The sequence below is a fragment of the Vulpes vulpes genome, unplaced genomic scaffold, assembly GCF_048418805.1.
Source record: "Vulpes vulpes isolate BD-2025 unplaced genomic scaffold, VulVul3 u000000730, whole genome shotgun sequence".
In the NCBI taxonomy this organism is placed as follows: domain Eukaryota; kingdom Metazoa; phylum Chordata; class Mammalia; order Carnivora; family Canidae; genus Vulpes; species Vulpes vulpes.
The window spans coordinates 1-21,483 of NW_027325763.1; the positions used below are offsets into that span (position 1 = coordinate 1).

General features: G+C 76.1%; 12 non-coding genes across 12 annotated transcripts; all 12 read left to right on the forward strand.

The window, feature by feature from the left end:
- The first annotated feature begins 1,696 nt into the window (after positions 1-1,696).
- Positions 1,697-1,815, forward strand: LOC140597193 (5S ribosomal RNA). The gene has a single exon (XR_011999058.1). It is a non-coding gene; the product is annotated as a 5S ribosomal RNA (ribosomal RNA).
- A 1,670-nt stretch (positions 1,816-3,485) lies between these two features.
- Positions 3,486-3,604, forward strand: LOC140597204 (5S ribosomal RNA). The gene has a single exon (XR_011999069.1). It is a non-coding gene; the product is annotated as a 5S ribosomal RNA (ribosomal RNA).
- A 1,656-nt stretch (positions 3,605-5,260) lies between these two features.
- On the forward strand, positions 5,261-5,379 carry LOC140597215 (5S ribosomal RNA). The gene has a single exon (XR_011999080.1). It is a non-coding gene; the product is annotated as a 5S ribosomal RNA (ribosomal RNA).
- A 1,666-nt stretch (positions 5,380-7,045) lies between these two features.
- On the forward strand, positions 7,046-7,164 carry LOC140597226 (5S ribosomal RNA). Its single transcript, XR_011999091.1, has one exon. It is a non-coding gene; the product is annotated as a 5S ribosomal RNA (ribosomal RNA).
- Positions 7,165-8,834: 1,670 nt separating this feature from the next.
- On the forward strand, positions 8,835-8,953 carry LOC140597237 (5S ribosomal RNA). Its single transcript, XR_011999102.1, has one exon. It is a non-coding gene; the product is annotated as a 5S ribosomal RNA (ribosomal RNA).
- Positions 8,954-10,615: 1,662 nt separating this feature from the next.
- Positions 10,616-10,734, forward strand: LOC140597194 (5S ribosomal RNA). Its single transcript, XR_011999059.1, has one exon. It is a non-coding gene; the product is annotated as a 5S ribosomal RNA (ribosomal RNA).
- A 1,663-nt stretch (positions 10,735-12,397) lies between these two features.
- On the forward strand, positions 12,398-12,516 carry LOC140597238 (5S ribosomal RNA). Its single transcript, XR_011999103.1, has one exon. It is a non-coding gene; the product is annotated as a 5S ribosomal RNA (ribosomal RNA).
- A 1,679-nt stretch (positions 12,517-14,195) lies between these two features.
- On the forward strand, positions 14,196-14,314 carry LOC140597195 (5S ribosomal RNA). Its single transcript, XR_011999060.1, has one exon. It is a non-coding gene; the product is annotated as a 5S ribosomal RNA (ribosomal RNA).
- A 1,661-nt stretch (positions 14,315-15,975) lies between these two features.
- On the forward strand, positions 15,976-16,094 carry LOC140597196 (5S ribosomal RNA). Its single transcript, XR_011999061.1, has one exon. It is a non-coding gene; the product is annotated as a 5S ribosomal RNA (ribosomal RNA).
- Positions 16,095-17,757: 1,663 nt separating this feature from the next.
- On the forward strand, positions 17,758-17,876 carry LOC140597197 (5S ribosomal RNA). Its single transcript, XR_011999062.1, has one exon. It is a non-coding gene; the product is annotated as a 5S ribosomal RNA (ribosomal RNA).
- Positions 17,877-19,528: 1,652 nt separating this feature from the next.
- Positions 19,529-19,647, forward strand: LOC140597198 (5S ribosomal RNA). The gene has a single exon (XR_011999063.1). It is a non-coding gene; the product is annotated as a 5S ribosomal RNA (ribosomal RNA).
- A 1,663-nt stretch (positions 19,648-21,310) lies between these two features.
- On the forward strand, positions 21,311-21,429 carry LOC140597199 (5S ribosomal RNA). Its single transcript, XR_011999064.1, has one exon. It is a non-coding gene; the product is annotated as a 5S ribosomal RNA (ribosomal RNA).
- The last annotated feature ends 54 nt before the right edge of the window (positions 21,430-21,483 follow it).

Consider the following 21,483-nt stretch of genomic DNA (forward strand, 5'->3'; position numbering starts at 1 on the left):
GAGACCGCCTGGGAATACCGGGTGCTGTAGGCTTTTTTTCCTCGGCCTTTTGCCTGCCTTCCTGTCTGTCCCTTGGCCGCCAACGCCCCCTCGACCAACGCGGCGGCGGCGGCGGCGGCGGCGGCGGCGCCCCCCTCCGGGCGACCCGTGGCATGGCCCCCGCCCCGCCGGAAGCACCGCAGGGCGCCGCGGAGCACCGAGGGCGCCGGCTGCACGGGCAGGAGGCCACACACATGCACCACCTCCTCTTCCTCTCAAGCCCTTCACCCTCGCAGCCCGCCCTTCAAGCACACCCACCCACGTCCTAGCCGGCCGCGCGTCCCAGGGCGCCGCGGGGGCCCGAAGGCGGCCGACGGAGGGGACGGGGCGACAGCAGGAACCTCGGGGCCGGGGCGGGGAGGGGGCGGTCGCTGGGGGGAGCCGGGCGGGGGCTGGATCCCGTCTCCGCAGGCCTGCGAGCCCCTCCGGGGGGCCGGGGCGGGGCTTTGGGGGCCGGGGCCGGGGCGGGGCTTTGGGGGCCGGGGCCGGGGCCGGGGCCGGGCCCGCCTGCGGGCCCTCCTCGCCCCGCCCCAATCTCCGCCCCCAGGCCCGCCCCCAGCCCCTAGCAATTCCCTGGCACCGCCCCCAGCCTCCAAGCCACCCAGCCACCCGCAACCCCCCCCACCTTCGGCCCGGGCCCGCCTGCACCTTCTCTCCGAAGGACATGCCCTGCCTCCCCCGCGGACCACCGTCCCTTCGGCCCTCAGCCACGACGTCCACGCTCCGCGGGCCCGGGACACCAGATGGCCCGACCGCCCGGGGCCTCAGGCCCCGTTGGCACCGGGCTGCGCGCTCCGCGGCCCCGCAACAGCCAAGGCCACAGCGACGCGGGGGCGGCCGGCACCCATGCCGAAAAGGGCCGCGCGCAACACAGCAAGAGACACAAGAGAGACTCGCTCCGCGCCTGGGCGTGGGCGCCGCGCACGCAACACAGGCACACGGTCCCGCGGCGGTTCGGCTGATGGGCAGGAATGGGGGCAGAACGGCATCCCTGACACCGTGGCTGCAGGGCCCGCGGCTGCCAGGGCTCCTAAGGCAGCTCCAGGGCCTGCGCCCCTCCGGCGGGGTGGCTGCCTCGCCCCCACAGGCCTTGTGGCCCAGCTCCGAGTGCCCGTGTCCCTCCGTCTGTGTGTGTGTGTGTGTGTGTCTGTCTGTCTGTCGTGGGCACCTGTGTCTGTGTCCCTGCCTGTCCGAGGATGGGGTCCGGCGGCGCGGGCGGCCCCGGCTTGGCTTTGAGCCAGGCCGGCTGAAGAACAGGAGAGGCCAGGGGTCGTCCGGAGCCGGCCGGCGCCGGCCCGCGGCACCCCCCCAGCCAGTGAGCGGTCCGAGGTGGGGCGGCGTGCCATCCGGGGAGCCGAGCGGCGGCGACGCGCCCGCCAGGCCGGGGACGGGAGCGCGCCCGGGCTCCGGCGACAGCCTCCGCTCCGGGGTGCGGGAGGCGTCTTGGCCCCCACCCCCCCCGCCCGGCCCGGGGCAGGCGCCCTCCGCCACCCCGGGCGCGGCGCGGGAGGCGGTCAGTCAATCAATCAGTCGGGCCGGCAGGCGAGCATGCAGGCGGGCTGGCGCGATCGGGCGGGCGGAGGGCTGAGGAGCGGCGGGCGCCTGGCCCGGAGAGGCGCAGAGCAGGCTCTTGGGGCGCCCAGCGGCAGCCGCGGACGTCTACGGCCATACCACCCTGAACGCGCCCGATCTCGTCTGATCTCGGAAGCTAAGCAGGGTCGGGCCTGGTTAGTACTTGGATGGGAGACCGCCTGGGAATACCGGGTGCTGTAGGCTTTTTTTCCTCGGCCTTTTGCCTGCCTTCCTGTCTGTCCCTTGGCCGCCAACGCCCCCTCGACCAACGCGGCGGCGGCGGCGGCGGCGGCGGCGGCGGCGGCGGCGGCGGCGGCGCCCCCCTCCGGGCGACCCGTGGCATGGCCCCCGCCCCGCCGGAAGCACCGCAGGGCGCCGCGGAGCACCGAGGGCGCCGGCTGCACGGGCAGGAGGCCACACACATGCACCACCTCCTCTTCCTCTCAAGCCCTTCACCCTCGCAGCCCGCCCTTCAAGCACACCCACCCACGTCCTAGCCGGCCGCGCGTCCCAGGGCGCCGCGGGGGCCCGAAGGCGGCCGACGGAGGGGACGGGGCGACAGCAGGAACCTCGGGGCCGGGGCGGGGAGGGGGCGGTCGCTGGGGGGAGCCGGGCGGGGGCTGGATCCCGTCTCCGCAGGCCTGCGAGCCCCTCCGGGGGGCCGGGGCGGGGCTTTGGGGGCCGGGGCCGGGGCGGGGCTTTGGGGGCCGGGGCCGGGGCCGGGGCCCTCCTCGCCCCGCCCCAATCTCCGCCCCCAGGCCCGCCCCCAGCCCCTAGCAATTCCCTGGCACCGCCCCCAGCCTCCAAGCCACCCAGCCACCCGCAACCCCCCCCACCTTCGGCCCGGGCCCGCCTGCACCTTCTCTCCGAAGGACATGCCCTGCCTCCCCCGCGGACCACCGTCCCTTCGGCCCTCAGCCACGACGTCCACGCTCCGCGGGCCCGGGACACCAGATGGCCCGACCGCCCGGGGCCTCAGGCCCCGTTGGCACCGGGCTGCGCGCTCCGCGGCCCCGCAACAGCCAAGGCCACAGCGACGCGGGGGCGGCCGGCACCCATGCCGAAAAGGGCCGCGCGCAACACAGCAAGAGACACAAGAGAGACTCGCTCCGCGCCTGGGCGTGGGCGCCGCGCACGCAACACAGGCACACGGTCCCGCGGCGGTTCGGCTGATGGGCAGGAATGGGGGCAGAACGGCATCCCTGACACCGTGGCTGCAGGGCCCGCGGCTGCCAGGGCTCCTAAGGCAGCTCCAGGGCCTGCGCCCCTCCGGCGGGGTGGCTGCCTCGCCCCCACAGGCCTTGTGGCCCAGCTCCGAGTGCCCGTGTCCCTCCGTCTGTGTGTGTGTGTGTGTGTGTGTGTGTCTGTCTGTCTGTCGTGGGCACCTGTGTCTGTGTCCCTGCCTGTCCGAGGATGGGGTCCGGCGGCGCGGGCGGCCCCGGCTTGGCTTTGAGCCAGGCCGGCTGAAGAACAGGAGAGGCCAGGGGTCGTCCGGAGCCGGCCGGCGCCGGCCCGCGGCACCCCCCCAGCCAGTGAGCGGTCCGAGGTGGGGCGGCGTGCCATCCGGGGAGCCGAGCGGCGGCGACGCGCCCGCCAGGCCGGGGACGGGAGCGCGCCCGGGCTCCGGCGACAGCCTCCGCTCCGGGGTGCGGGAGGCGTCTTGGCCCCCACCCCCCCCGCCCGGCCCGGGGCAGGCGCCCTCCGCCACCCCGGGCGCGGCGCGGGAGGCGGTCAGTCAATCAATCAGTCGGGCCGGCAGGCGAGCATGCAGGCGGGCTGGCGCGATCGGGCGGGCGGAGGGCTGAGGAGCGGCGGGCGCCTGGCCCGGAGAGGCGCAGAGCAGGCTCTTGGGGCGCCCAGCGGCAGCCGCGGACGTCTACGGCCATACCACCCTGAACGCGCCCGATCTCGTCTGATCTCGGAAGCTAAGCAGGGTCGGGCCTGGTTAGTACTTGGATGGGAGACCGCCTGGGAATACCGGGTGCTGTAGGCTTTTTTTCCTCGGCCTTTTGCCTGCCTTCCTGTCTGTCCCTTGGCCGCCAACGCCCCCTCGACCAACGCGGCGGCGGCGGCGGCGGCGGCGGCGGCGGCGGCGGCGGCGGCGGCGGCTCCGGGCGACCCGTGGCATGGCCCCCGCCCCGCCGGAAGCACCGCAGGGCGCCGCGGAGCACCGAGGGCGCCGGCTGCACGGGCAGGAGGCCACACACATGCACCACCTCCTCTTCCTCTCAAGCCCTTCACCCTCGCAGCCCGCCCTTCAAGCACACCCACCCACGTCCTAGCCGGCCGCGCGTCCCAGGGCGCCGCGGGGGCCCGAAGGCGGCCGACGGAGGGGACGGGGCGACAGCAGGAACCTCGGGGCCGGGGCGGGGAGGGGGCGGTCGCTGGGGGGAGCCGGGCGGGGGCTGGATCCCGTCTCCGCAGGCCTGCGAGCCCCTCCGGGGGGCCGGGGCGGGGCTTTGGGGGCCGGGGCCGGGGCGGGGCTTTGGGGGCCGGGGCCGGGGCCCTCCTCGCCCCGCCCCAATCTCCGCCCCCAGGCCCGCCCCCAGCCCCTAGCAATTCCCTGGCACCGCCCCCAGCCTCCAAGCCACCCAGCCACCCGCAACCCCCCCCACCTTCGGCCCGGGCCCGCCTGCACCTTCTCTCCGAAGGACATGCCCTGCCTCCCCCGCGGACCACCGTCCCTTCGGCCCTCAGCCACGACGTCCACGCTCCGCGGGCCCGGGACACCAGATGGCCCGACCGCCCGGGGCCTCAGGCCCCGTTGGCACCGGGCTGCGCGCTCCGCGGCCCCGCAACAGCCAAGGCCACAGCGACGCGGGGGCGGCCGGCACCCATGCCGAAAAGGGCCGCGCGCAACACAGCAAGAGACACAAGAGAGACTCGCTCCGCGCCTGGGCGTGGGCGCCGCGCACGCAACACAGGCACACGGTCCCGCGGCGGTTCGGCTGATGGGCAGGAATGGGGGCAGAACGGCATCCCTGACACCGTGGCTGCAGGGCCCGCGGCTGCCAGGGCTCCTAAGGCAGCTCCAGGGCCTGCGCCCCTCCGGCGGGGTGGCTGCCTCGCCCCCACAGGCCTTGTGGCCCAGCTCCGAGTGCCCGTGTCCCTCCGTCTGTGTGTGTGTGTGTGTGTGTGTCTGTCTGTCTGTCGTGGGCACCTGTGTCTGTGTCCCTGCCTGTCCGAGGATGGGGTCCGGCGGCGCGGGCGGCCCCGGCTTGGCTTTGAGCCAGGCCGGCTGAAGAACAGGAGAGGCCAGGGGTCGTCCGGAGCCGGCCGGCGCCGGCCCGCGGCACCCCCCCAGCCAGTGAGCGGTCCGAGGTGGGGCGGCGTGCCATCCGGGGAGCCGAGCGGCGGCGACGCGCCCGCCAGGCCGGGGACGGGAGCGCGCCCGGGCTCCGGCGACAGCCTCCGCTCCGGGGTGCGGGAGGCGTCTTGGCCCCCACCCCCCCCGCCCGGCCCGGGGCAGGCGCCCTCCGCCACCCCGGGCGCGGCGCGGGAGGCGGTCAGTCAATCAATCAGTCGGGCCGGCAGGCGAGCATGCAGGCGGGCTGGCGCGATCGGGCGGGCGGAGGGCTGAGGAGCGGCGGGCGCCTGGCCCGGAGAGGCGCAGAGCAGGCTCTTGGGGCGCCCAGCGGCAGCCGCGGACGTCTACGGCCATACCACCCTGAACGCGCCCGATCTCGTCTGATCTCGGAAGCTAAGCAGGGTCGGGCCTGGTTAGTACTTGGATGGGAGACCGCCTGGGAATACCGGGTGCTGTAGGCTTTTTTTCCTCGGCCTTTTGCCTGCCTTCCTGTCTGTCCCTTGGCCGCCAACGCCCCCTCGACCAACGCGGCGGCGGCGGCGGCGGCGGCGGCGGCGGCGGCGGCGGCGGCGGCGCCCCCCTCCGGGCGACCCGTGGCATGGCCCCCGCCCCGCCGGAAGCACCGCAGGGCGCCGCGGAGCACCGAGGGCGCCGGCTGCACGGGCAGGAGGCCACACACATGCACCACCTCCTCTTCCTCTCAAGCCCTTCACCCTCGCAGCCCGCCCTTCAAGCACACCCACCCACGTCCTAGCCGGCCGCGCGTCCCAGGGCGCCGCGGGGGCCCGAAGGCGGCCGACGGAGGGGACGGGGCGACAGCAGGAACCTCGGGGCCGGGGCGGGGAGGGGGCGGTCGCTGGGGGGAGCCGGGCGGGGGCTGGATCCCGTCTCCGCAGGCCTGCGAGCCCCTCCGGGGGGCCGGGGCGGGGCTTTGGGGGCCGGGGCCGGGGCGGGGCTTTGGGGGCCGGGGCCGGGGCCGGGGCCCTCCTCGCCCCGCCCCAATCTCCGCCCCCAGGCCCGCCCCCAGCCCCTAGCAATTCCCTGGCACCGCCCCCAGCCTCCAAGCCACCCAGCCACCCGCAACCCCCCCCACCTTCGGCCCGGGCCCGCCTGCACCTTCTCTCCGAAGGACATGCCCTGCCTCCCCCGCGGACCACCGTCCCTTCGGCCCTCAGCCACGACGTCCACGCTCCGCGGGCCCGGGACACCAGATGGCCCGACCGCCCGGGGCCTCAGGCCCCGTTGGCACCGGGCTGCGCGCTCCGCGGCCCCGCAACAGCCAAGGCCACAGCGACGCGGGGGCGGCCGGCACCCATGCCGAAAAGGGCCGCGCGCAACACAGCAAGAGACACAAGAGAGACTCGCTCCGCGCCTGGGCGTGGGCGCCGCGCACGCAACACAGGCACACGGTCCCGCGGCGGTTCGGCTGATGGGCAGGAATGGGGGCAGAACGGCATCCCTGACACCGTGGCTGCAGGGCCCGCGGCTGCCAGGGCTCCTAAGGCAGCTCCAGGGCCTGCGCCCCTCCGGCGGGGTGGCTGCCTCGCCCCCACAGGCCTTGTGGCCCAGCTCCGAGTGCCCGTGTCCCTCCGTCTGTGTGTGTGTGTGTGTGTGTGTCTGTCTGTCTGTCGTGGGCACCTGTGTCTGTGTCCCTGCCTGTCCGAGGATGGGGTCCGGCGGCGCGGGCGGCCCCGGCTTGGCTTTGAGCCAGGCCGGCTGAAGAACAGGAGAGGCCAGGGGTCGTCCGGAGCCGGCCGGCGCCGGCCCGCGGCACCCCCCCAGCCAGTGAGCGGTCCGAGGTGGGGCGGCGTGCCATCCGGGGAGCCGAGCGGCGGCGACGCGCCCGCCAGGCCGGGGACGGGAGCGCGCCCGGGCTCCGGCGACAGCCTCCGCTCCGGGGTGCGGGAGGCGTCTTGGCCCCCACCCCCCCCGCCCGGCCCGGGGCAGGCGCCCTCCGCCACCCCGGGCGCGGCGCGGGAGGCGGTCAGTCAATCAATCAGTCGGGCCGGCAGGCGAGCATGCAGGCGGGCTGGCGCGATCGGGCGGGCGGAGGGCTGAGGAGCGGCGGGCGCCTGGCCCGGAGAGGCGCAGAGCAGGCTCTTGGGGCGCCCAGCGGCAGCCGCGGACGTCTACGGCCATACCACCCTGAACGCGCCCGATCTCGTCTGATCTCGGAAGCTAAGCAGGGTCGGGCCTGGTTAGTACTTGGATGGGAGACCGCCTGGGAATACCGGGTGCTGTAGGCTTTTTTTCCTCGGCCTTTTGCCTGCCTTCCTGTCTGTCCCTTGGCCGCCAACGCCCCCTCGACCAACGCGGCGGCGGCGGCGGCGGCGGCGGCGGCGGCGGCGGCGGCGGCGGCGCCCCCCTCCGGGCGACCCGTGGCATGGCCCCCGCCCCGCCGGAAGCACCGCAGGGCGCCGCGGAGCACCGAGGGCGCCGGCTGCACGGGCAGGAGGCCACACACATGCACCACCTCCTCTTCCTCTCAAGCCCTTCACCCTCGCAGCCCGCCCTTCAAGCACACCCACCCACGTCCTAGCCGGCCGCGCGTCCCAGGGCGCCGCGGGGGCCCGAAGGCGGCCGACGGAGGGGACGGGGCGACAGCAGGAACCTCGGGGCCGGGGCGGGGAGGGGGCGGTCGCTGGGGGGAGCCGGGCGGGGGCTGGATCCCGTCTCCGCAGGCCTGCGAGCCCCTCCGGGGGGCCGGGGCGGGGCTTTGGGGGCCGGGGCCGGGGCGGGGCTTTGGGGGCCGGGGCCGGGGCCGGGGCCCTCCTCGCCCCGCCCCAATCTCCGCCCCCAGGCCCGCCCCCAGCCCCTAGCAATTCCCTGGCACCGCCCCCAGCCTCCAAGCCACCCAGCCACCCGCAACCCCCCCCACCTTCGGCCCGGGCCCGCCTGCACCTTCTCTCCGAAGGACATGCCCTGCCTCCCCCGCGGACCACCGTCCCTTCGGCCCTCAGCCACGACGTCCACGCTCCGCGGGCCCGGGACACCAGATGGCCCGACCGCCCGGGGCCTCAGGCCCCGTTGGCACCGGGCTGCGCGCTCCGCGGCCCCGCAACAGCCAAGGCCACAGCGACGCGGGGGCGGCCGGCACCCATGCCGAAAAGGGCCGCGCGCAACACAGCAAGAGACACAAGAGAGACTCGCTCCGCGCCTGGGCGTGGGCGCCGCGCACGCAACACAGGCACACGGTCCCGCGGCGGTTCGGCTGATGGGCAGGAATGGGGGCAGAACGGCATCCCTGACACCGTGGCTGCAGGGCCCGCGGCTGCCAGGGCTCCTAAGGCAGCTCCAGGGCCTGCGCCCCTCCGGCGGGGTGGCTGCCTCGCCCCCACAGGCCTTGTGGCCCAGCTCCGAGTGCCCGTGTCCCTCCGTCTGTGTGTGTGTGTGTGTGTGTGTGTGTCTGTCTGTCTGTCGTGGGCACCTGTGTCTGTGTCCCTGCCTGTCCGAGGATGGGGTCCGGCGGCGCGGGCGGCCCCGGCTTGGCTTTGAGCCAGGCCGGCTGAAGAACAGGAGAGGCCAGGGGTCGTCCGGAGCCGGCCGGCGCCGGCCCGCGGCACCCCCCCAGCCAGTGAGCGGTCCGAGGTGGGGCGGCGTGCCATCCGGGGAGCCGAGCGGCGGCGACGCGCCCGCCAGGCCGGGGACGGGAGCGCGCCCGGGCTCCGGCGACAGCCTCCGCTCCGGGGTGCGGGAGGCGTCTTGGCCCCCACCCCCCCCGCCCGGCCCGGGGCAGGCGCCCTCCGCCACCCCGGGCGCGGCGCGGGAGGCGGTCAGTCAATCAATCAGTCGGGCCGGCAGGCGAGCATGCAGGCGGGCTGGCGCGATCGGGCGGGCGGAGGGCTGAGGAGCGGCGGGCGCCTGGCCCGGAGAGGCGCAGAGCAGGCTCTTGGGGCGCCCAGCGGCAGCCGCGGACGTCTACGGCCATACCACCCTGAACGCGCCCGATCTCGTCTGATCTCGGAAGCTAAGCAGGGTCGGGCCTGGTTAGTACTTGGATGGGAGACCGCCTGGGAATACCGGGTGCTGTAGGCTTTTTTTCCTCGGCCTTTTGCCTGCCTTCCTGTCTGTCCCTTGGCCGCCAACGCCCCCTCCAACGCGGCGGCGGCGGCGGCGGCGGCGGCGGCGGCGGCGGCGGCGGCGGCGCCCCCCTCCGGGCGACCCGTGGCATGGCCCCCGCCCCGCCGGAAGCACCGCAGGGCGCCGCGGAGCACCGAGGGCGCCGGCTGCACGGGCAGGAGGCCACACACATGCACCACCTCCTCTTCCTCTCAAGCCCTTCACCCTCGCAGCCCGCCCTTCAAGCACACCCACCCACGTCCTAGCCGGCCGCGCGTCCCAGGGCGCCGCGGGGGCCCGAAGGCGGCCGACGGAGGGGACGGGGCGACAGCAGGAACCTCGGGGCCGGGGCGGGGAGGGGGCGGTCGCTGGGGGGAGCCGGGCGGGGGCTGGATCCCGTCTCCGCAGGCCTGCGAGCCCCTCCGGGGGGCCGGGGCGGGGCTTTGGGGGCCGGGGCCGGGGCGGGGCTTTGGGGGCCGGGGCCGGGGCCGGGGCCCTCCTCGCCCCGCCCCAATCTCCGCCCCCAGGCCCGCCCCCAGCCCCTAGCAATTCCCTGGCACCGCCCCCAGCCTCCAAGCCACCCAGCCACCCGCAACCCCCCCCACCTTCGGCCCGGGCCCGCCTGCACCTTCTCTCCGAAGGACATGCCTGCCTCCCCCGCGGACCACCGTCCCTTCGGCCCTCAGCCACGACGTCCACGCTCCGCGGGCCCGGGACACCAGATGGCCCGACCGCCCGGGGCCTCAGGCCCCGTTGGCACCGGGCTGCGCGCTCCGCGGCCCCGCAACAGCCAAGGCCACAGCGACGCGGGGGCGGCCGGCACCCATGCCGAAAAGGGCCGCGCGCAACACAGCAAGAGACACAAGAGAGACTCGCTCCGCGCCTGGGCGTGGGCGCCGCGCACGCAACACAGGCACACGGTCCCGCGGCGGTTCGGCTGATGGGCAGGAATGGGGGCAGAACGGCATCCCTGACACCGTGGCTGCAGGGCCCGCGGCTGCCAGGGCTCCTAAGGCAGCTCCAGGGCCTGCGCCCCTCCGGCGGGGTGGCTGCCTCGCCCCCACAGGCCTTGTGGCCCAGCTCCGAGTGCCCGTGTCCCTCCGTCTGTGTGTGTGTGTGTGTGTGTCTGTCTGTCTGTCGTGGGCACCTGTGTCTGTGTCCCTGCCTGTCCGAGGATGGGGTCCGGCGGCGCGGGCGGCCCCGGCTTGGCTTTGAGCCAGGCCGGCTGAAGAACAGGAGAGGCCAGGGGTCGTCCGGAGCCGGCCGGCGCCGGCCCGCGGCACCCCCCCAGCCAGTGAGCGGTCCGAGGTGGGGCGGCGTGCCATCCGGGGAGCCGAGCGGCGGCGACGCGCCCGCCAGGCCGGGGACGGGAGCGCGCCCGGGCTCCGGCGACAGCCTCCGCTCCGGGGTGCGGGAGGCGTCTTGGCCCCCACCCCCCCCGCCCGGCCCGGGGCAGGCGCCCTCCGCCACCCCCCGGGCGCGGCGCGGGAGGCGGTCAGTCAATCAATCAGTCGGGCCGGCAGGCGAGCATGCAGGCGGGCTGGCGCGATCGGGCGGGCGGAGGGCTGAGGAGCGGCGGGCGCCTGGCCCGGAGAGGCGCAGAGCAGGCTCTTGGGGCGCCCAGCGGCAGCCGCGGACGTCTACGGCCATACCACCCTGAACGCGCCCGATCTCGTCTGATCTCGGAAGCTAAGCAGGGTCGGGCCTGGTTAGTACTTGGATGGGAGACCGCCTGGGAATACCGGGTGCTGTAGGCTTTTTTTCCTCGGCCTTTTGCCTGCCTTCCTGTCTGTCCCTTGGCCGCCAACGCCCCCTCGACCAACGCGGCGGCGGCGGCGGCGGCGGCGGCGGCGGCGGCGGCGGCGGCGCCCCCCTCCGGGCGACCCGTGGCATGGCCCCCGCCCCGCCGGAAGCACCGCAGGGCGCCGCGGAGCACCGAGGGCGCCGGCTGCACGGGCAGGAGGCCACACACATGCACCACCTCCTCTTCCTCTCAAGCCCTTCACCCTCGCAGCCCGCCCTTCAAGCACACCCACCCACGTCCTAGCCGGCCGCGCGTCCCAGGGCGCCGCGGGGGCCCGAAGGCGGCCGACGGAGGGGACGGGGCGACAGCAGGAACCTCGGGGCCGGGGCGGGGAGGGGGCGGTCGCTGGGGGGAGCCGGGCGGGGGCTGGATCCCGTCTCCGCAGGCCTGCGAGCCCCTCCGGGGGGCCGGGGCGGGGCTTTGGGGGCCGGGGCCGGGGCGGGGCTTTGGGGGCCGGGGCCGGGGCCGGGGCCCTCCTCGCCCCGCCCCAATCTCCGCCCCCAGGCCCGCCCCCAGCCCCTAGCAATTCCCTGGCACCGCCCCCAGCCTCCAAGCCACCCAGCCACCCGCAACCCCCCCCACCTTCGGCCCGGGCCCGCCTGCACCTTCTCTCCGAAGGACATGCCCTGCCTCCCCCGCGGACCACCGTCCCTTCGGCCCTCAGCCACGACGTCCACGCTCCGCGGGCCCGGGACACCAGATGGCCCGACCGCCCGGGGCCTCAGGCCCCGTTGGCACCGGGCTGCGCGCTCCGCGGCCCCGCAACAGCCAAGGCCACAGCGACGCGGGGGCGGCCGGCACCCATGCCGAAAAGGGCCGCGCGCAACACAGCAAGAGACACAAGAGAGACTCGCTCCGCGCCTGGGCGTGGGCGCCGCGCACGCAACACAGGCACACGGTCCCGCGGCGGTTCGGCTGATGGGCAGGAATGGGGGCAGAACGGCATCCCTGACACCGTGGCTGCAGGGCCCGCGGCTGCCAGGGCTCCTAAGGCAGCTCCAGGGCCTGCGCCCCTCCGGCGGGGTGGCTGCCTCGCCCCCACAGGCCTTGTGGCCCAGCTCCGAGTGCCCGTGTCCCTCCGTCTGTGTGTGTGTGTGTGTGTGTGTCTGTCTGTCTGTCGTGGGCACCTGTGTCTGTGTCCCTGCCTGTCCGAGGATGGGGTCCGGCGGCGCGGGCGGCCCCGGCTTGGCTTTGAGCCAGGCCGGCTGAAGAACAGGAGAGGCCAGGGGTCGTCCGGAGCCGGCCGGCGCCGGCCCGCGGCACCCCCCCAGCCAGTGAGCGGTCCGAGGTGGGGCGGCGTGCCATCCGGGGAGCCGAGCGGCGGCGACGCGCCCGCCAGGCCGGGGACGGGAGCGCGCCCGGGCTCCGGCGACAGCCTCCGCTCCGGGGTGCGGGAGGCGTCTTGGCCCCCACCCCCCCCGCCCGGCCCGGGGCAGGCGCCCTCCGCCACCCCGGGCGCGGCGCGGGAGGCGGTCAGTCAATCAATCAGTCGGGCCGGCAGGCGAGCATGCAGGCGGGCTGGCGCGATCGGGCGGGCGGAGGGCTGAGGAGCGGCGGGCGCCTGGCCCGGAGAGGCGCAGAGCAGGCTCTTGGGGCGCCCAGCGGCAGCCGCGGACGTCTACGGCCATACCACCCTGAACGCGCCCGATCTCGTCTGATCTCGGAAGCTAAGCAGGGTCGGGCCTGGTTAGTACTTGGATGGGAGACCGCCTGGGAATACCGGGTGCTTTTCCTCGGCCTTTTGCCTGCCTTCCTGTCTGTCCCTTGGCCGCCAACGCCCCCTCGACCAACGCGGCGGCGGCGGCGGCGGCGGCGGCGGCGGCGGCGGCGGCGGCGGCGCCCCCCTCCGGGCGACCCGTGGCATGGCCCCCGCCCCGCCGGAAGCACCGCAGGGCGCCGCGGAGCACCGAGGGCGCCGGCTGCACGGGCAGGAGGCCACACACATGCACCACCTCCTCTTCCTCTCAAGCCCTTCACCCTCGCAGCCCGCCCTTCAAGCACACCCACCCACGTCCTAGCCGGCCGCGCGTCCCAGGGCGCCGCGGGGGCCCGAAGGCGGCCGACGGAGGGGACGGGGCGACAGCAGGAACCTCGGGGCCGGGGCGGGGAGGGGGCGGTCGCTGGGGGGAGCCGGGCGGGGGCTGGATCCCGTCTCCGCAGGCCTGCGAGCCCCTCCGGGGGGCCGGGGCGGGGCTTTGGGGGCCGGGGCCGGGGCGGGGCTTTGGGGGCCGGGGCCGGGGCCGGGGCCGGGGCCGGGCCCGCCTGCGGGCCCTCCTCGCCCCGCCCCAATCTCCGCCCCCAGGCCCGCCCCCAGCCCCTAGCAATTCCCTGGCACCGCCCCCAGCCTCCAAGCCACCCAGCCACCCGCAACCCCCCCCACCTTCGGCCCGGGCCCGCCTGCACCTTCTCTCCGAAGGACATGCCCTGCCTCCCCCGCGGACCACCGTCCCTTCGGCCCTCAGCCACGACGTCCACGCTCCGCGGGCCCGGGACACCAGATGGCCCGACCGCCCGGGGCCTCAGGCCCCGTTGGCACCGGGCTGCGCGCTCCGCGGCCCCGCAACAGCCAAGGCCACAGCGACGCGGGGGCGGCCGGCACCCATGCCGAAAAGGGCCGCGCGCAACACAGCAAGAGACACAAGAGAGACTCGCTCCGCGCCTGGGCGTGGGCGCCGCGCACGCAACACAGGCACACGGTCCCGCGGCGGTTCGGCTGATGGGCAGGAATGGGGGCAGAACGGCATCCCTGACACCGTGGCTGCAGGGCCCGCGGCTGCCAGGGCTCCTAAGGCAGCTCCAGGGCCTGCGCCCCTCCGGCGGGGTGGCTGCCTCGCCCCCACAGGCCTTGTGGCCCAGCTCCGAGTGCCCGTGTCCCTCCGTCTGTGTGTGTGTGTGTGTGTGTGTCTGTCTGTCTGTCGTGGGCACCTGTGTCTGTGTCCCTGCCTGTCCGAGGATGGGGTCCGGCGGCGCGGGCGGCCCCGGCTTGGCTTTGAGCCAGGCCGGCTGAAGAACAGGAGAGGCCAGGGGTCGTCCGGAGCCGGCCGGCGCCGGCCCGCGGCACCCCCCCAGCCAGTGAGCGGTCCGAGGTGGGGCGGCGTGCCATCCGGGGAGCCGAGCGGCGGCGACGCGCCCGCCAGGCCGGGGACGGGAGCGCGCCCGGGCTCCGGCGACAGCCTCCGCTCCGGGGTGCGGGAGGCGTCTTGGCCCCCACCCCCCCCGCCCGGCCCGGGGCAGGCGCCCTCCGCCACCCCGGGCGCGGCGCGGGAGGCGGTCAGTCAATCAATCAGTCGGGCCGGCAGGCGAGCATGCAGGCGGGCTGGCGCGATCGGGCGGGCGGAGGGCTGAGGAGCGGCGGGCGCCTGGCCCGGAGAGGCGCAGAGCAGGCTCTTGGGGCGCCCAGCGGCAGCCGCGGACGTCTACGGCCATACCACCCTGAACGCGCCCGATCTCGTCTGATCTCGGAAGCTAAGCAGGGTCGGGCCTGGTTAGTACTTGGATGGGAGACCGCCTGGGAATACCGGGTGCTGTAGGCTTTTTTTCCTCGGCCTTTTGCCTGCCTTCCTGTCTGTCCCTTGGCCGCCAACGCCCCCTCGACCAACGCGGCGGCGGCGGCGGCGGCGGCGGCGGCGGCGGCGGCGGCGGCGCCCCCCTCCGGGCGACCCGTGGCATGGCCCCCGCCCCGCCGGAAGCACCGCAGGGCGCCGCGGAGCACCGAGGGCGCCGGCTGCACGGGCAGGAGGCCACACACATGCACCACCTCCTCTTCCTCTCAAGCCCTTCACCCTCGCAGCCCGCCCTTCAAGCACACCCACCCACGTCCTAGCCGGCCGCGCGTCCCAGGGCGCCGCGGGGGCCCGAAGGCGGCCGACGGAGGGGACGGGGCGACAGCAGGAACCTCGGGGCCGGGGCGGGGAGGGGGCGGTCGCTGGGGGGAGCCGGGCGGGGGCTGGATCCCGTCTCCGCAGGCCTGCGAGCCCCTCCGGGGGGCCGGGGCGGGGCTTTGGGGGCCGGGGCCGGGGCGGGGCTTTGGGGGCCGGGGCCGGGGCCGGGGCCCTCCTCGCCCCGCCCCAATCTCCGCCCCCAGGCCCGCCCCCAGCCCCTAGCAATTCCCTGGCACCGCCCCCAGCCTCCAAGCCACCCAGCCACCCGCAACCCCCCCCACCTTCGGCCCGGGCCCGCCTGCACCTTCTCTCCGAAGGACATGCCCTGCCTCCCCCGCGGACCACCGTCCCTTCGGCCCTCAGCCACGACGTCCACGCTCCGCGGGCCCGGGACACCAGATGGCCCGACCGCCCGGGGCCTCAGGCCCCGTTGGCACCGGGCTGCGCGCTCCGCGGCCCCGCAACAGCCAAGGCCACAGCGACGCGGGGGCGGCCGGCACCCATGCCGAAAAGGGCCGCGCGCAACACAGCAAGAGACACAAGAGAGACTCGCTCCGCGCCTGGGCGTGGGCGCCGCGCACGCAACACAGGCACACGGTCCCGCGGCGGTTCGGCTGATGGGCAGGAATGGGGGCAGAACGGCATCCCTGACACCGTGGCTGCAGGGCCCGCGGCTGCCAGGGCTCCTAAGGCAGCTCCAGGGCCTGCGCCCCTCCGGCGGGGTGGCTGCCTCGCCCCCACAGGCCTTGTGGCCCAGCTCCGAGTGCCCGTGTCCCTCCGTCTGTGTGTGTGTGTGTGTGTGTCTGTCTGTCTGTCGTGGGCACCTGTGTCTGTGTCCCTGCCTGTCCGAGGATGGGGTCCGGCGGCGCGGGCGGCCCCGGCTTGGCTTTGAGCCAGGCCGGCTGAAGAACAGGAGAGGCCAGGGGTCGTCCGGAGCCGGCCGGCGCCGGCCCGCGGCACCCCCCCAGCCAGTGAGCGGTCCGAGGTGGGGCGGCGTGCCATCCGGGGAGCCGAGCGGCGGCGACGCGCCCGCCAGGCCGGGGACGGGAGCGCGCCCGGGCTCCGGCGACAGCCTCCGCTCCGGGGTGCGGGAGGCGTCTTGGCCCCCACCCCCCCCGCCCGGCCCGGGGCAGGCGCCCTCCGCCACCCCGGGCGTGGCGCGGGAGGCGGTCAGTCAATCAATCAGTCGGGCCGGCAGGCGAGCATGCAGGCGGGCTGGCGCGATCGGGCGGGCGGAGGGCTGAGGAGCGGCGGGCGCCTGGCCCGGAGAGGCGCAGAGCAGGCTCTTGGGGCGCCCAGCGGCAGCCGCGGACGTCTACGGCCATACCACCCTGAACGCGCCCGATCTCGTCTGATCTCGGAAGCTAAGCAGGGTCGGGCCTGGTTAGTACTTGGATGGGAGACCGCCTGGGAATACCGGGTGCTGTAGGCTTTTTTTCCTCGGCCTTTTGCCTGCCTTCCTGTCTGTCCCTTGGCCGCCAACGCCCCCTCGACCAACGCGGCGGCGGCGGCGGCGGCGGCGGCGGCGGCGGCGGCGGCGGCGGCGCCCCCCTCCGGGCGACCCGTGGCATGGCCCCCGCCCCGCCGGAAGCACCGCAGGGCGCCGCGGAGCACCGAGGGCGCCGGCTGCACGGGCAGGAGGCCACACACATGCACCACCTCCTCTTCCTCTCAAGCCCTTCACCCTCGCAGCCCGCCCTTCAAGCACACCCACCCACGTCCTAGCCGGCCGCGCGTCCCAGGGCGCCGCGGGGGCCCGAAGGCGGCCGACAGAGGGGACGGGGCGACAGCAGGAACCTCGGGGCCGGGGCGGGGAGGGGGCGGTCGCTGGGGGGAGCCGGGCGGGGGCTGGATCCCGTCTCCGCAGGCCTGCGAGCCCCTCCGGGGGGCCGGGGCGGGGCTTTGGGGGCCGGGGCCGGGGCGGGGCTTTGGGGGCCGGGGCCGGGGCCGGGGCCCTCCTCGCCCCGCCCCAATCTCCGCCCCCAGGCCCGCCCCCAGCCCCTAGCAATTCCCTGGCACCGCCCCCAGCCTCCAAGCCACCCAGCCACCCGCAACCCCCCCCACCTTCGGCCCGGGCCCGCCTGCACCTTCTCTCCGAAGGACATGCCCTGCCTCCCCCGCGGACCACCGTCCCTTCGGCCCTCAGCCACGACGTCCACGCTCCGCGGGCCCGGGACACCAGATGGCCCGACCGCCCGGGGCCTCAGGCCCCGTTGGCACCGGGCTGCGCGCTCCGCGGCCCCGCAACAGCCAAGGCCACAGCGACGCGGGGGCGGCCGGCACCCATGCCGAAAAGGGCCGCGCGCAACACAGCAAGAGACACAAGAGAGACTCGCTCCGCGCCTGGGCGTGGGCGCCGCGCACGCAACACAGGCACACGGTCCCGCGGCGGTTCGGCTGATGGGCAGGAATGGGGGCAGAACGGCATCCCTGACACCGTGGCTGCAGGGCCCGCGGCTGCCAGGGCTCCTAAGGCAGCTCCAGGGCCTGCGCCCCTCCGGCGGGGTGGCTGCCTCGCCCCCACAGGCCTTGTGGCCCAGCTCCGAGTGCCCGTGTCCCTCCGTCTGTGTGTGTGTGTGTGTGTGTCTGTCTGTCTGTCGTGGGCACCTGTGTCTGTGTCCCTGCCTGTCCGAGGATGGGGTCCGGCGGCGCGGGCGGCCCCGGCTTGGCTTTGAGCCAGGCCGGCTGAAGAACAGGAGAGGCCAGGGGTCGTCCGGAGCCGGCCGGCGCCGGCCCGCGGCACCCCCCCAGCCAGTGAGCGGTCCGAGGTGGGGCGGCGTGCCATCCGGGGAGCCGAGCGGCGGCGACGCGCCCGCCAGGCCGGGGACGGGAGCGCGCCCGGGCTCCGGCGACAGCCTCCGCTCCGGGGTGCGGGAGGCGTCTTGGCCCCCACCCCCCCGCCCGGCCCGGGGCAGGCGCCCTCCGCCACCCCGGGCGCGGCGCGGGAGGCGGTCAGTCAATCAATCAGTCGGGCCGGCAGGCGAGCATGCAGGCGGGCTGGCGCGATCGGGCGGGCGGAGGGCTGAGGAGCGGCGGGCGCCTGGCCCGGAGAGGCGCAGAGCAGGCTCTTGGGGCGCCCAGCGGCAGCCGCGGACGTCTACGGCCATACCACCCTGAACGCGCCCGATCTCGTCTGATCTCGGAAGCTAAGCAGGGTCGGGCCTGGTTAGTACTTGGATGGGAGACCGCCTGGGAATACCGGGTGCTGTAGGCTTTTTTTCCTCGGCCTTTTGCCTGCCTTCCTGTCTGTCCCTTGGCCGCCAACGCCCCCTCGACCAACGCGGCGGCGGCGGCGGCGGCGGCGGCGGCGCCCCCCTCCGGGCGACCCGTGGCATGGCCCCCGCCCCGCCGGAAGCACCGCAGGGCGCCGCGGAGCACCGAGGGCGCCGGCTGCACGGGCAGGAGGCCACACACATGCACCACCTCCTCTTCCTCTCAAGCCCTTCACCCTCGCAGCCCGCGCTTCAAGCACACCCACCCACGTCCTAGCCGGCCGCGCGTCCCAGGGCGCCGCGGGGGCCCGAAGGCGGCCGACGGAGGGGACGGGGCGACAGCAGGAACCTCGGGGCCGGGGCGGGGAGGGGGCGGTCGCTGGGGGGAGCCGGGCGGGGGCTGGATCCCGTCTCCGCAGGCCTGCGAGCCCCTCCGGGGGGCCGGGGCGGGGCTTTGGGGGCCGGGGCCGGGGCGGGGCTTTGGGGGCCGGGGCCGGGGCCGGGGCCCTCCTCGCCCCGCCCCAATCTCCGCCCCCAGGCCCGCCCCCAGCCCCTAGCAATTCCCTGGCACCGCCCCCAGCCTCCAAGCCACCCAGCCACCCGCAACCCCCCCCACCTTCGGCCCGGGCCCGCCTGCACCTTCTCTCCGAAGGACATGCCCTGCCTCCCCCGCGGACCACCGTCCCTTCGGCCCTCAGCCACGACGTCCACGCTCCGCGGGCCCGGGACACCAGATGGCCCGACCGCCCGGGGCCTCAGGCCCCGTTGGCACCGGGCTGCGCGCTCCGCGGCCCCGCAACAGCCAAGGCCACAGCGACGCGGGGGCGGCCGGCACCCATGCCGAAAAGGGCCGCGCGCAACACAGCAAGAGACACAAGAGAGACTCGCTCCGCGCCTGGGCGTGGGCGCCGCGCACGCAACACAGGCACACGGTCCCGCGGCGGTTCGGCTGATGGGCAGGAATGGGGGCAGAACGGCATCCCTGACACCGTGGCTGCAGGGCCCGCGGCTGCCAGGGCTCCTAAGGCAGCTCCAGGGCCTGCGCCCCTCCGGCGGGGTGGCTGCCTCGCCCCCACAGGCCTTGTGGCCCAGCTCCGAGTGCCCGTGTCCCTCCGTCTGTGTGTGTGTGTGTGTGTGTGTGTGTCTGTCTGTCTGTCGTGGGCACCTGTGTCTGTGTCCCTGCCTGTCCGAGGATGGGGTCCGGCGGCGCGGGCGGCCCCGGCTTGGCTTTGAGCCAGGCCGGCTGAAGAACAGGAGAGGCCAGGGGTCGTCCGGAGCCGGCCGGCGCCGGCCCGCGGCACCCCCCCAGCCAGTGAGCGGTCCGAGGTGGGGCGGCGTGCCATCCGGGGAGCCGAGCGGCGGCGACGCGCCCGCCAGGCCGGGGACGGGAGCGCGCCCGGGCTCCGGCGACAGCCTCCGCTCCGGGGTGCGGGAGGCGTCTTGGCCCCCACCCCCCCCGCCCGGCCCGGGGCAGGCGCCCTCCGCCACCCCGGGCGCGGCGCGGGAGGCGGTCAGTCAATCAATCAGTCGGGCCGGCAGGCGAGCATGCAGGCGGGCTGGCGCGATCGGGCGGGCGGAGGGCTGAGGAGCGGCGGGCGCCTGGCCCGGAGAGGCGCAGAGCAGGCTCTTGGGGCGCCCAGCGGCAGCCGCGGACGTCTACGGCCATACCACCCTGAACGCGCCCGATCTCGTCTGATCTCGGAAGCTAAGCAGGGTCGGGCCTGGTTAGTACTTGGATGGGAGACCGCCTGGGAATACCGGGTGCTGTAGGCTTTTTTTCCTCGGCCTTTTGCCTGCCTTCCTGTCTGTCCCTTGGCCGCCAACGCCCCCTCGACCAACGCGGCGGCGGCGGCGGCGGCGGCGGCGGCGCCCCCCTCCGGGCGACCCGTGGCATGGCCCCCGCCCCGCCGGAAGCACCGCAGGGCGCCGCGGAGCACCGAGGGCGCCGGCTGCACGGGCAGGAGGCCACACACATGCACCACCTCCTCTTCCTCTCAAGCCCTTCACCCTCGCAGCCCGCGCTTCAAGCACACCCACCCACGTCCTAGCCGGCCGCGCGTCCCAGGGCGCCGCGGGGGCCCGAAGGCGGCCGACGGAGGGGACGGGGCGACAGCAGGAACCTCGGGGCCGGGGCGGGGAGGGGGCGGTCGCTGGGGGGAGCCGGGCGGGGGCTGGATCCCGTCTCCGCAGGCCTGCGAGCCCCTCCGGGGGGCCGGGGCGGGGCTTTGGGGGCCGGGGCCGGGGCGGGGCTTTGGGGGCCGGGGCCGGGGCCGGGGCCGGGCCCGCCTGCGGGCCCTCCTCGCCCCGCCCCAATCTCCGCCCCCAGGCCCGCCCCCAGCCCCTAGCAATTCCCTGGCACCGCCCCCAGCCTCCAAGCCACCCAGCCACCCGCAACCCCCCCCACCTTCGGCCCGGGCCCGCCTGCACCTTCTCTCCGAAGGACATGCCCTGCCTCCCCCGCGGACCACCGTCCCTTCGGCCCTCAGCCACGACGTCCACGCTCCGCGGGCCCGGGACACCAGATGGCCCGACCGCCCGGGGCCTCAGGCCCCGTTGGCACCGGGCTGCGCGCTCCGCGGCCCCGCAACAGCCAAGGCCACAGCGACGCGGGGGCGGCCGGCACCCATGCCGAAAAGGGCCGCGCGCAACACAGCAAGAGACACAAGAGAGACTCGCTCCGCGCCTGGGCGTGGGCGCCGCGCACGCAACACAGGCACACGGTCCCGCGGCGGTTCGGCTGATGGGCAGGAATGGGGGCAGAACGGCATCCCTGACACCGTGGCTGCAGGGCCCGCGGCTGCCAGGGCTCCTAAGGCAGCTCCAGGGCCTGCGCCCCTCCGGCGGGGTGGCTGCCTCGCCCCCACAGGCCTTGTGGCCCAGCTCCGAGTGCCCGTGTCCCTCCGTCTGTGTGTGTGTGTGTGTGTGTCTGTCTGTCTGTCGTGGGCACCTGTGTCTGTGTCCCTGCCTGTCCGAGGATGGGGTCCGGCGGCGCGGGCGGCCCCGGCTTGGCTTTGAGCCAGGCCGGCTGAAGAACAGGAGAGGCCAGGGGTCGTCCGGAGCCGGCCGGCGCCGGCCCGCGGCACCCCCCCAGCCAGTGAGCGGTCCGAGGTGGGGCGGCGTGCCATCCGGGGAGCCGAGCGGCGGCGACGCGCCCGCCAGGCCGGGGACGGGAGCGCGCCCGGGCTCCGGCGACAGCCTCCGCTCCGGGGTGCGGGAGGCGTCTTGGCCCCCACCCCCCCCGCCCGGCCCGGGGCAGGCGCCCTCCGCCACCCCGGGCGCGGCGCGGGAGGCGGTCAGTCAATCAATCAGTCGGGCCGGCAGGCGAGCATGCAGGCGGGCTGGCGCGATCGGGCGGGCGGAGGGCTGAGGAGCGGCGGGCGCCTGGCCCGGAGAGGCGCAGAGCAGGCTCTTGGGGCGCCCAGCGGCAGCCGCGGACGTCTACGGCCATACCACCCTGAACGCGCCCGATCTCGTCTGATCTCGGAAGCTAAGCAGGGTCGGGCCTGGTTAGTACTTGGATGGGAGACCGCCTGGGAATACCGGGTGCTGTAGGCTTTTTTTCCTCGGCCTTTTGCCTGCCTTCCTGTCTGTCCCTTGGCCGCCAACGCC